The following is a 13342-nucleotide window of genomic DNA, read 5'->3' as shown; positions in this document are numbered from 1 at the left end:
AATCTTAAATGTTACCATTTTAATATAGAATTGCATAAGAAGCCAGGATAATAAGGGAAGGTTACACCACTAGTAGGATATTTCAACTATTATATTATCACTATACTATCTCCTATATTATTGGAAGGAAAATATTTAATAAAGTCAGAAAGAGTTGTACAGGATATTATTTTATTTTCCTATCCTGGGAAAATGATCACTTCAATTACCCCCTCTGCCAAATGGCTCCAATTTTTTCTGAGCCCTAATCTTGATCCACTGCTGATTTCTTAAATTTCTCATAGCTCTAACAGTCTACGGCAGGAGTTTAAAATATTTTTAGCAACGTAACCCTTTCACATGAAATCTCAAACTTTTCCTTAAATCTTTGTTCTACAAATGCTGTACAGCTTTCTTATAATTTCTTCATATATATTCTATCACTAAAGTAAAAGAATAGGTAGCCTAAAGAAAAGGAAAAGTTAATAATAACCTTCATTTCTTTGGTTCTCCTGATTCCTTAGAAATACCTGTGTGAACACTGATATATACTGAAATTGTTACCAACTCCAAGACTGAACTAACAGTTTTCAGCTGACAATTGTTTACTACTGATGAATTTTAAAAGATGGTTTCCATAAGAAGTCAGGCTCTAAAAATCATTATTATTATGTTTTCTTCCTGGTCTCATACATGCCTGAAAACCAGAAACAAAAACTTAAATTAAACATCCAGAAAATCTGCCAATCATAGGAAAAAAAAATTAGTAAGAAGTTGTGATTTTGTAGTAGTTAACCCAAAATGATTTAAAATATATCCACATGCCTCCCCCCCACCCTAATAAATAAAAAACTCCATAAGTATCTGACTTTTGTTCAGATTATACTCTGTTAAAAGAACTTTGGTTTTAAAAATTAACAACCTATTTGTAAATTATTACTAACATAGTTATGAAACTACATTTAAATAGACATGACATAGAAGAGCATCTGATAACAATGGATCTGGAATTTATATTAAATTAGCAAAAATAATTATTCTTGATGAGATGATCTCTTTCAGGGTTATATGCTATAAATGGGGGGGTAAATTTGTTCTGAAGCATCAAATAACATTAAAGGAAGGTTTGTGAAAGGAGCATAAATTTAAAAACCCTTGCAAAACACTGAGCTAGAATAATTTGTTAAACTATCATCTCTTATACAATAAAAGTCATTTATGTTAACTAATGTTATTAACCCATAAAAGCAAAAGTAGTCCAGACTTACTGATACCTATTTTTTTCATAACTAGATCTAAATATACTAACTGCTTATTTTAATGTTCAGAACACTTAATAAAAAGAGTTCAGTTCTAAGAGGAATTTTGACACAGTGCAAAAAGTATGTGCTTTGGGGACTTCCCTGGTGGCACAGTGGTTAAGAATCTGCCTGCCAGTACAGGGGACGTGGGTTCGAGCCCTGGTCTGGGAAGATCCCACATGCTGTGGAGCAACTAAGCCCGTGTGCCACAACTACTGAGCTTGCGCTCTAGAGCCCGTGAGCCACAACTACTGAGCCCATGTGCAACAACTATTGCTGAAGCCCACGGGCCTAGAGCCCATGCTCCGCAACAAGAGAAGCCACTGCAATGAGAAGCCTGCGCACTGCAATGAGTAGCCCCCACTGGCCGCAACTAAAGAAAGCCCGAGCGCAGCAACAAAGACCCAACACAGCCAAATATGAATAAATAAATAAATTTATTTTAAAAAAAAGAGTATGTGCTTTGAAGCCAGAAAGACCTGGACTGAAACTTAAACTGTGAAACTTAACTAAATTGTGTCTTCTTAGGCAATTTATGTGATTTCAAGGTGTATGAATCTTGGTATTCTGCTCTGCAAAACTTACTTTTCAGGGTTTCTGAGGATTAAATGTGTTATATATAAGAGCCCACAGCGCAGTAAACATATAGTATGCATGCAACAAATGTGGAGTCTCTCCTCTCACTTTCATTCTTACTTATTTCTCTAAAATATGATGAAGCCTACAGGCCTGGCTGTACATATGAGCCTGTAATCGATTGAGAAATGATAGAAAAATAAGAAAAATCTTCATTACTCAATAAATGACAGTGAAAAAAATCACACACACACTCTCCCTCATCTCCATACACAAAAATGCCACCTAACTTTAGGGAAGTTGGAAAGAATAAATGGCACCCACCCTTTGGATCCTGTGGAACTCAGTGAACCAAAAGGGAATAGTCTTCATGGCATTTAAGACATGATTCTAAAATTCAAGTCAAGATACCAAGCAATTATATTTTAGTTTACCTTAAGTGTATGAATATAATATTAAGGTAATCAAGTCTAGACATATTTGAAATTTCAATATTAATACCTAATGTTGAATTCAATCTCATAATGATTAACTTGTATGAATGCACTGTCATGTTTGGCATGGCTGATTTAAAAATCACATATATTACTGTCTAGAATATGTACAGAAATACTTTATATTAATGAAGGTTGACAAATAAATGCATTTTTAATATTAAAAAAATCACATTAATATACTTGTAAGAATAAATCAAGTTTTCAGAGTAAGGTTTTTAATTAAATTCCAGAATATTCCCAAGACAATCTCTGGAACTCTAGTTTAGAACATGTATATTCTAAAAATGTAAATATCTGCTAAATGCTCACATTAACAAATAACTTTCATCCCTTAATCTAAAAATGCACTTGTATTATATAACCTTCACAGGTAAGCAAGATGTATCTCTGCCTCTGTAGGACACCATAATTTTCTTTAAAAAAGGAAAATGAATCCCTTGCTTTGGTTTCCTTATGGAATTTTTCTTTTTGATTTCCAATCTAATAATCATTGGAAATGTTTCTACCTTCCTTACCAGCCTGAAAGTTTGGGAGTCAAGCAGACTCTGAAAACAGCATCCATTTATTTCAACAGAGATTAGAAGCATATAACTTGTTACCTCCTTTACTCAAAGGTTTAGAGCTAAGACTAATAGCAACCTTGTTTTGGGACTTAAAATCTGGCTTCTTGCTATGTGATTATAATTATAAACTGTTAAAATAAAGTATTGGTTTTTACTAAAGGGAGAACTTCAATTTATCAGATTTCAGAATTTTAAACCATAATGGCATTAGCATATTTGTAAAACCTACTAAGTTAATATTTTTGCCAAAAAGCCCCTGCCCAATGCCAGTAAATTATGGTTAACTAACCCTGCTATTAAATCTGCACATGATATAAAATTACGAAAATTGATCAAGTGTTGACAGTAGCTTCCAGCATGTGAAGCACTCATTTCTATACTGCCAAGTACAACAAGAAACAAAATTTCATTTATAAATGAAATACCCATTTCCTAATACTACTAAAATAATTATCTTTAATAATATTTCACAGATGCTAGGAAAAACAAGAAAAAGGCACAACAAAAAAATACTATGTGCTACTCAATGACCCATTTCTTAAAGACAGAATACAGCATAAGTGATAAGATGTCATGTCCAAGAATGGGTTATAAAACAATGTGACGTCTATCTCGAATATTCTCATTCTCACTTGGATTACTCACTCTGGGGAAGCCAGCCGCCATGTGAAGCAGCCCTGCGAGGAGCTCCATCTGTGTGAGCTTAGAAGTAGATCCTCCTCCAATCAAGTCTTCAGATAAGACTTCAGCCCTGCATAAGAGCTTGACTGCAACCTTATGAGCCACAGGCACTCAGTTAAGCCCCACCAGGATTCTTGATGCATAGAAACGGTGAGATAGTTAACATATATACTTTTAAAAATATATATATATTTACAGCTTACTATCAAATTTTGTAATTATCTCAGCATGGAACACCACCAGTCTACAGACCACATTTTGAGTAGCAGTGCTTTAAAACAGCTGTTTTCTTTCTTCCTTCCTTCCTTCTACCCTTCCCTCCTTCCTTCCTTCCTTTCCTTCTTTCTTTCTTCCTTTCTTTCCTTCCTTTTTTTGCTGCCCCATGCAGCTTGTAGCATCTTAGTTCCCAGAGCCCTAACCACTGGACCACCAAGGAACTCCCCAACTGTTTTCATTTGAATAAAGGTGAAAACTGAAAACATACTAATAAACTGATCAACTAAGTAACTTTTATGCCAAATAACTTTTTGTCCTAGAATCTGTGCAAAAAAAATTAGGCAATATTTTTTATACTTAGTACAACTAGAATATAAACTTCCAAGAGGGCAAAAACTGGTACAGTGCTAGGTCACTGAGCCTGTTATTTAATACATGTATGCTGAATGAGTGGCTGATGGGCAGATTAATATACAGGAAGCAATAAAATTAATGGTAACACCTCAGTTAAGTCTTTTTAAATGCAATCAAAAGTTAGTATTTGGATCTTACAGTGTTTTACATGCATTATCCTATTTAATTTTCTGGAGAGATGAGGAAACAGAAGTGCAGATTTAATAAATGTCTTAGATAAGGTCATAGAGATTTGCAACTATTTCAGATCTGGCTTCAAAGCCATCACACTTAACCACCACACTATAAATACAAAGATGAAACAGAAAATTAGTAAAATTAAAAAAAAAAGAAGAGTAGTTGTTTTGTAGACTGATATGGAAGTAACATCAAAGTGGTGTGAATGATAATAGATAAAATATCATACATTCACTGTAACAGAAAGCACAAGTTAGGGTCTAAATTTATTTTTAAATGACATCACGGTCTTGAAAACTCTCTAAAAGCCTAGGAAGTCTTCAGATGAAGAATATGAAATAATAACAAGAAAACTAAAATAAAATTATGAAAATATGATGTTCATTCAGACTTTTCTAAAAACCAGGAACTTTTAAAAAAGTATCCTGAAATGTGAGAAACACTATACAAAGAAAAATGCATTTGGGGATCAAATGCAGATCTTCCTAGTGATCCAAAGGGCAATTTCTTCAATAATCATAGCAACTAAAATAAACAGTTCATTTTTACCAGGCATTGTCTTACCTAATAACTTAAATAAAAATCAATTATCAAAATAAAAGGCCCTAGGGACTTCCCTGGTGGCACAGTGGATAAGACTCTGCACTCCCCAATGCAGGGGGCCCTGGTTCGATCCCTGGTCAGGGAACTAGATCCCACTTGCATGGCACAACTAAGAGTTCACATGTCACAACTAAGGAGGCCTGGAGCTGCAACTAAGGAGCCCGCCTGCCACAACTAAGACCCATTGCAAACAAATATTTTTTTTAAAAAAATAAAGTTAATTGTACTTTAATGACACTGAAAACAAAATGGGCACTGATTGTATCTTGAGACCAGAACCATGTCCCCCCACAAAAATAAATAAATAAATAAAAGGTCCTATATTTCTCCCTAAAGTGACACATGAAATAAAGGGAAAGCATTATTCATAAAAAGAAAGACTTCCTCTGAAAATGAGAGCTTCTTAGGTATGGTCTTGGTACAAGTCAAAGTAGCAGCAAAAATGATTTCTCTTTTACAGTACTGTCAGCCAAACTCTCTAAAGTCGGGGGAAAAAATAAAACAGATGAAAATAGAAAATATGAAATTCTAGAAGGTTAGCTACATTTGCTGAAAATATGAATAAATGATAACTAACATTTCCTAACAACTTACCATATGCTAGGCAGGTACTAACTGCTTGAGAAGCATTCTCTAATTTATTCTTCATGATTATTCACTAATTTAGATATTATCCCAACAGAGTAAATATTAGTAAAATATATAAGGAAATTGAGGCTTAGAGAATTTTTGTAATTCACCCATGATCACAGGAGGTGTCCAGGCTGGAATTCAAATCCAGATTCTGTCTCCAGAGCCCACATTTTAAATCTGTACACTAAATATATAAATACTGCCTAAGATGCCAGTAGGTTTATTTTACCTTCATTCTTTTTTTTGGGGGGGGGGGGCTGCGTTGGGTCTTCGTTGCTGCATGTGGGCTTTCTCTAGTTGTGGTGAGCGGGGGCCACTCTTCATTGCGGTGCGCAGGCTCCTCATTGCAGTGGCTTCTCTTGCTGTGGAGCATGGGCTCTAGGTGTGCGGGCTTCAGTAGTTGTGGCATATGGGCTCTAGGACATGCGGACTTCAGTAGTTGCAGCATGTGGGCTTAGTTGCTCCGCAGCACGTGGGATTTTCACGGACCAGGGACTGAACCTGTGTCCTCCGCATTGGCAAGTGGATTCTCAACCACTGCGCCGCGAGGGAAGTCCCTTACCTTCATTCTTGAAAGATATTTTCATCAGACATAGAATTGAGTTGACAGTTTTTTCTTTCAGTACTTTTCAGACGTCTCTTCACTCTTTTCTAGTCTCCATTGTATCTGTTAAGACCACAATCATTCAAACTGTTGTTCCTTATATTTGATGTGTCATTTCTTTCTGACTGCTTTCAAGTTTTTCCTCTTAATCTCTGGTTTCAACAGTTTGGTCATGACGTGCCTAGACACACACCTTCCTTCAAAGGACAGATCTAGACCAGGTTCCTATATTCTCCGTGAACAGTTCCTTCTACTCCTGCTTCCTCTTCATCTGCCCTTTTAAAGATCTGAAGGTTTTCTCTGTCTCTGATATGCAGCAGGGCTGCCTTCCTCATCCCCTCCTACCCTCATATTGCATATATTTAATTTTTTTCTCTTTTTCTAAAATTTCCCCTAATGAGAAAGAGAAAAAATGCTTTCCAAGGCTTCAAAAATTCCCAACATTTCTTTTCCAAGACTATGACCTACAAAATTTATTTGAATTATGTACCTGAAATATCAAGCATTATACTAATCTTACTCACAAAATAGTTTGGGTTCTCATTCCATAAAAAACTAGCAATAATCCCTAGAAAGAAGCAAAGGGCTTTGTGGAGAAGGGCTTTGTCTCTGGAATTTACCAGCGTTTCTTTACTTCATACATCTTTTAATATGTCTGCTTGAGGCTAAAGTAAATAATATCCCATGTTGGTCATTGATTCCCTTGAATTCCGGTTGGTTTTTGATAATCCTCTTAGATCATGATGTATAAAGTATGGTTCCACTGTGAAATGCTTGCTACAATGGGATATACATGATAGCCATGCATTTTTTATGTGAAAAAACCGAAAAATTCTGTTAATATTTTAGATATTTCTAACAAAAATGACCTATTGAGATGTCCCTAAGGTCAGATATTTATTATATACTTTATACTTTTTTTTAAATTACTCTAACTAGTTCAGATTTGGTTATGAAATAAGATTAGAAATGTGGTCGTATTAACCCTTGGTATACCACAAAGATCTATTAGACTCAATTTTAGTTTTCGAGTTTTTTTCTTTGAGCAAGTTTATTGTAAGCATTGATATTTCAAATCTTATTCCTTCTTAGGAATCTTCCAAAGAACAAAAAAAATTTATTCTTTTTTTATCAGAATAAAATTCACCTTATCTTGCAATTTCTGTATGGATCTATTTGAATCCTTTGTAAACTGAAGATACATTATGGTGATCTCTATAAACTGAAGATATTTTATGGTATCTTAGGGGTTTTATTCTTCCTATATCTTGTTATTTTATCATCCTAGGAATTATTTAATCATTACTAATCAATTATTTTTTCAAATAATAAGAAAATGGAATGGAACCATCTAGAAAGATGATCTAGTAGTAAAATAAATCATCACTATTACATTGTTCTTCAGTTTTCTTATTGTGTTGCCCATAGTATCATATCTTTGAAAGAAAGTATAAGAGAAGCATAAAGACACTATTTTTTTTTTTTTTTTTTTTTTTGTGGTACGCGGGCCTCTCACTGTTGTGGCCTCTTCCGTTGTGGAGCACAGGCTCCAGACGCGCAGGCTCAGTGGCCATGGCTCACGGGCCCAGTCGCTCCACGGCATGTGGGATCCTCCCGGACTGGGGCACGAACCCGCGTCCCCTGCATCGGCAGGCGGGCTCCCAAGCACTGCGCTACCAGGGAAGCCCCAAGACACTATTTTTGCAGGGTTTTTTTTGTTTGTTTGTTTTGGGGGGCTTGTTTTTTGGTAGTTTTCATTAAACGTAGTTGAGAGTTCTAAATTTTTCATTTTCTGCCCATACTGGCAAAAAGAGGAAATTTGACAGAAGAGTTTCACAATTATCAGACAAATCAGAAGATAAATGTAAAGAGATTAATAGCATTCTAAACTATAATGATGGTGAAATTAATTTTATAAGCAAAATCTCAGACTGAAATTTCAGATGATTCAAATAGATATATTTTCTGAAACTCAAAAATCAATGAGTAAACAATTCACTTTTAAGAATAAAAAGCAAATATGGCATTCCCACCCAGTTTGTCACTCAACAGGAAGGACTTCATCACAGCATATTTTGCAACAAGAATTTGGAATATCCCATTTTGCTAACAGGATGTATGACACTGTTCTTTCAGCCTTTATGATGTTTGTGCACTGTTACTTAATATAGTTTGTAAGTGCACAAATGCTTAATGCAGATATTATACAAAAGGGACAGGAAAGAAATAGATGGTGAAGAAGTGAAAACTTTACTGGCCTTCATTCTAACTAGTGTTTATAAATATAAAAATGAAAATGTTTTACAATTATGAAGGAAAGAAAATGTTTTTTTTCTTTAACAAGATTATGAGAGGTCAAAGTTTTTAATGTCATTGTATTTGGATGATCTAAGTGCAAGATAAAGAGCCAGAAGTAATGATAAGCTAGAATCTATTAAAGATGCATATGAAATCTGGGATATTTATTTATTTATTTATTTATTTATTTATGGCTGCGTTGGGTCTTCGTTGCTGCGCGCGGGCTTCCTCTAGTTGCAGCGAGTGGGGGCTACTCTTTGTTGTGGTGCGCGGGCTTCTCATTGCGGTGGCTTCTCTTGTTGCGGAGCATGGCTCTAGGCGTGCGGGCTTCAGTAGTCGTGGCACACAGGCTCAGTAGTTGTGGCTTGTGGGCTCCAGAGCACAGCCTTCAGTAGTTGTGGCGCATGGGCTTAGCTGCTCCGCAGCATGTGGGATCTTCCCAGACCAGGGCTCGAACCTGTCTCCCATGCATTGGCAGGCGGACTCTTAAGCACTGCGCCACCAGGCACAGTGGCATGTGGGATCTTCCCGGACCAGGGCTCGAACCTGTCTCCCCTGCATTGGCAGGCGGACTCTTAACCACTGCACCACCAGGAAAGCCCTGGGATCTTTATTTTTTAAATGGGTAGTTCCAGGATCATGCATAAAAGTCGATGAGCAGCAGCTAGAGTTACTTTCAAAGGACATTACCTATTTCAGGAAAATATGAAATAAAAACCTATGTTTACTAAGTTTTGATTTTTATTACAATTTCTAATAACAATGTTGTTCACTATCCCTTTATTGTTACTTTTCAAGATTATTCATAAATTACTCCAAAACATAAAAAATAAAATGATAATAAATGCGAATTACTACTTTTCATTATACAAAAGAGTTAAATCAATACATAACTCCTTTATCAACATTGGACAAAAGGATGATTGCAACAGGCTCTAGAGATCACTTAAATTATTTATGGGTAGGGACTTCCCTGGTAGTGCAGTGGTTAAGAATTCGCCTGACAATGCAGGGGACGTGGGTTGGAGCCCTGGTCCGGGAAGATCTCACGGGAAGATCCCACATGCTGCAGAGCAACTAAGCCCACGAGTCACAACTACTGAAGCCCGTGAGCCGAGCTCCGCAACAAGAGAAGCCACCGCAGTGAGAAGCCCACGCACCGCAATGAAGAGTAGCCTCCACTCGCCACAACTAGAGAAAGCCTGTGTGCAGCAATGAAGCCCAAGGCAGCCAAAAATTTAATTAATTAATTTTAAAAATTATTTATGGGTAATTAGAACATAGTCTTGCTAGCAAACACACTCCTTTAGTTATCAGTCATAGAAAAAAACTGTAGACTGGCTACATAATATGTTATTGCAGCTTGAAAATGTGTGTGGATGAATTTTCTTTTAAGAAAATTGTCAAACTAAAGAAAAAGTATGCAACATACCTAGAAAGTAACAGATGCTTAAATGTTTAATAATACTAATCATAGTTGTTGTTTGTCTAAATAAAGTTGGCCCTCCGGTATCTGCAGTTTCCACCTCCGGGGATTCAACCAACCAATGCATCTGCAGTTGGCTGAATCCGCAGATGTGGAACGCAGATATGGCAGGCCAGCTATACTATGCTGCTGTTATACGAGGGACTTGAGCATCCTCGGGGTCCTGGAAACAAACCCAACCCCCAGAGGATACTGAGAAAACTGTATATATATTAAAAGTACATAGTATAGGGCTTCCCTGGTGGCGCAGTGGTTGAGAGTTCGCCTGCCGATGCAGGGGACACAGGTTCGTGCCCTGGTCCGGGAAGATCCCACATGCCGTGGAGCGGCTGGGCCCGTGAGCCATGGCCGCTGAGCCTGCGCGTCCGGAGCCTGTGCTCCGCAACGGGAGAGGCCACAACAGTGAAAAGCCCGCGTACCGCAAAAAAAAAGTACATAGTATAAGTCTCTGAAGTTCAAAAGTCCAGGCTAGACTATTTACTAGCTAGGACCTTGGACAACTTATTTAACTTCTTTGAACTTTAGTTTCTTTACATGTAAAATAAGGATAATGTCTATCTTGCAGAATTTTTGTGAAAAAATGAATACTAAATGTAATAAACCTAAAACAATGTCTGACATTGAGTAGGTCCTTAACAAATGATACTTCTTCCTTAAAAAAACTGTGATAGAATTTGGTTCTTTAGTTTCTCATGAATTTTAACGGTGCTTAGTGATTTTTCTCCTGGGCCTTGTTAATTGCAATTCCTACAACTTCCCTTCAATCATCAACCAACTAAACTTATTCCATTAATCCATATATACTGAACACTCACTATGTGACAGGTAATTTTAAAGCTTTACTTGCTCTTTAATAATAATGTAACTGTTAAAAACATATCAATAGTTTTATTACTTATTTTTGTCTATATTTTGAAACAGTCTAGCATTATTGTCTACATTCTTAGACATACATTTCTGTATGCTAGAAAATAATGAATCTATGAAAGATGTCGTATATATCTCATTTTTACAGCACCTTAATCAGGACAATCATATAGCAAGTTCTTTAATATAAATACTTTAAATGAAGATGAAGATAACTGTATATTAATAAACTATATCACCGTAACAGCATGCATATTCCATAATAATATTTTTCACCTTACTTGACTAAGAAGAAGAGGACCTGAAATTACAGTAAAAGTGAAACAATGAAAGGGGTGCGGAGAAAAACAGAAAGCAAACACATTTACAAAATAACTATCATGAGGATTCTACCAATACTTAAGAATACCACAATGCTCTATATAGTATGGCTTTAACATATTAACAAAATAATTTTTCAATGTAATTTCTCAATGTAATGAAAAGAGGTTAAAAGTTAGAGACTCAAAACCTTGGGGAGAAAAACAGAAAGAAAATGTATACATGCAGAGAGTGGACACTAATATCCCTGTTCATCTATTACATATGTACACTATGTACTCTTTAGACTAAAGTATTTTTTACTGTTATAGTGAAACCTATTAAATGACAACTACCCCTGACAAGTTTTTAACCCACGAAACCAAATAGATACAAATAAAAGATAATGAAATACAATTTCAATTTTATTCAACAGTAAGAAAGAATAATTCTGCTTAGAACATGCCTGACTTGGCTTTCCTCTGAACAACAGGAAACAGGACAGAAGGATAGCCTACATGCTCTTCGAAATTCTGTTTCTGAAATCAGTCTTAATGCTGAATGTTAGAACTGTCCATGAAATGTGACTTATTCCTAAGTAGCTGTATGCAGTGTATTAAGGTATCAATGAGAACCTCCCCCTCCCCCCTCAAATAAAGTTGTCCTTGGAGAGTTAAATGGTAAAAATCAACACACAAGGAAGTCTAAGATATATATGCAAACTCACCTTAAGGATCAGAGTAACAGGCAAGTCCTAGCAGTATGAACATAATATAATAATAATAATTGATGTCAATAAAACAAAGTCTTCCAATCCAAATGGAGTGTGGGTAGTTAGAAACAGAACAAAGAAAAAGAAAGTAAGCAAGGTAAATATTGGCAATGCCTAGTTAAATATCCATCATCACAACAGGGATAACCTAACTTAGTGCTACTAATCATTTAGAATCATAATTGAGGAAAAAAATATGAGACTGGGATATAGTAAAAGGACATCAAGCCTATATTTGAAACCAAGATATGAGGAGCAGTCACAGGGCTGGGGAAAATGGTGAGAATTTTCGGGGCTCTTGAGCTAGTGAGGTGGGAAAAAGGATCGAAGTAAGAATTAAGAATGGGAATAACATAATTTTCACTATTCCTATAAGTCAATTACAACAGGATGGAAAGCATGTTATGAAGGTTCTATTACAGCTTTTACTTCTTCCAGCTTCTCACTATTTCTCACCTACTCCCTCCTCTGCTTTTCCCATCACTACTGCCAATGACTGCTACAGTAGAGGAAGAACAGAAAAGGAAGAAAAATAGTAACAGACAATAGTAATGCACAACACATATAAACAACAGTAATGCAGGGGAAGGGGAGGAATGAGGGAAAAAAAACAGTACCAGCATATATAGGAAGGAGAGAAATTCTGCAGCTGTCTGGCTGTGGGGACCATTCATACATAAAGAATGCACATAAACTGGTCAGATTAACTACAAGGCTCCTTTTACTCAACTAGATTTTATGATCGGCTTTTGGTATTTTTCTCAGCAACCAGAAAATTTGTTCAACTATTTAAAAAACTTGACAGATCCTTTAATTAAGTTAATTCATAGACTGGTACACTTGGGTTACTTACACTGGATATGAATATACCTGTAAAGATCTAAGTCTAAGAGAAAATCACTAATTTGGGAGATAGGCAGGCCAGATGTTGACTATTGACAGGTAAAATGCAATCATTTTTTTGCACCAGCTCAAAAGTTTAAGACACATAGGGGAGCAATGCCCTCAATATTCCTACATTCACTTTACAGGTCTGTATACGACCTCCTTATTTGAATACACTCACAAAGATATCACAAAAGAATTCTGTATAATGTCATAAAAGATGAATATATGCAAGTTTCTTGTAGCCCCTAATATTTCTGAAACTGGTGCTTACATCATCAGAAATGGACATAGACGCATTCACATTTTACATAAATGAATATCCACTTTGATATACTTATGTAAATATCATTTTACAAATGCATATAACACCAAAACAATTGGGATATACATAGTAATAAAAAGACTGGTTATACTAATGCCATTTATTAACTTAGCATTTATTTAATACACAACCAAAGCCATATGGTTATTAAGGATGAAGCCCTAG

At 35.9% G+C, this 13342-nt stretch overlaps 1 protein-coding gene across 4 annotated transcripts in view; it reads right to left on the bottom strand.

Moving 5' to 3' along the window:
* Positions 1-13342, bottom strand: part of POLK (DNA polymerase kappa) — a 72532-nt gene that overhangs the window by 49753 nt on the left and 9437 nt on the right. Inside the window, exon 1 of one of the 4 annotated variants that reach the window (XM_022594821.3) lies at positions 3562-11999. The exons of the other annotated variants lie outside the window; for them this stretch is intronic. The gene's annotated coding sequence lies outside the window, so the exon portion shown is untranslated. Of the gene's footprint in view, positions 1-3561; positions 12000-13342 lie in introns of those variants that run through there. 4 annotated transcript variants of the gene reach the window in all.

This window comes from Delphinapterus leucas, chromosome 3 (genome assembly GCF_059928025.1).
Source record: "Delphinapterus leucas isolate spDelLeu-1000000601 "Yukka" chromosome 3, BTC_Dleu_Yukka2, whole genome shotgun sequence".
In the NCBI taxonomy this organism is placed as follows: Eukaryota; Metazoa; Chordata; class Mammalia; order Artiodactyla; family Monodontidae; genus Delphinapterus; species Delphinapterus leucas.
This window is presented reverse-complemented; position numbering and strand designations above follow the sequence as displayed.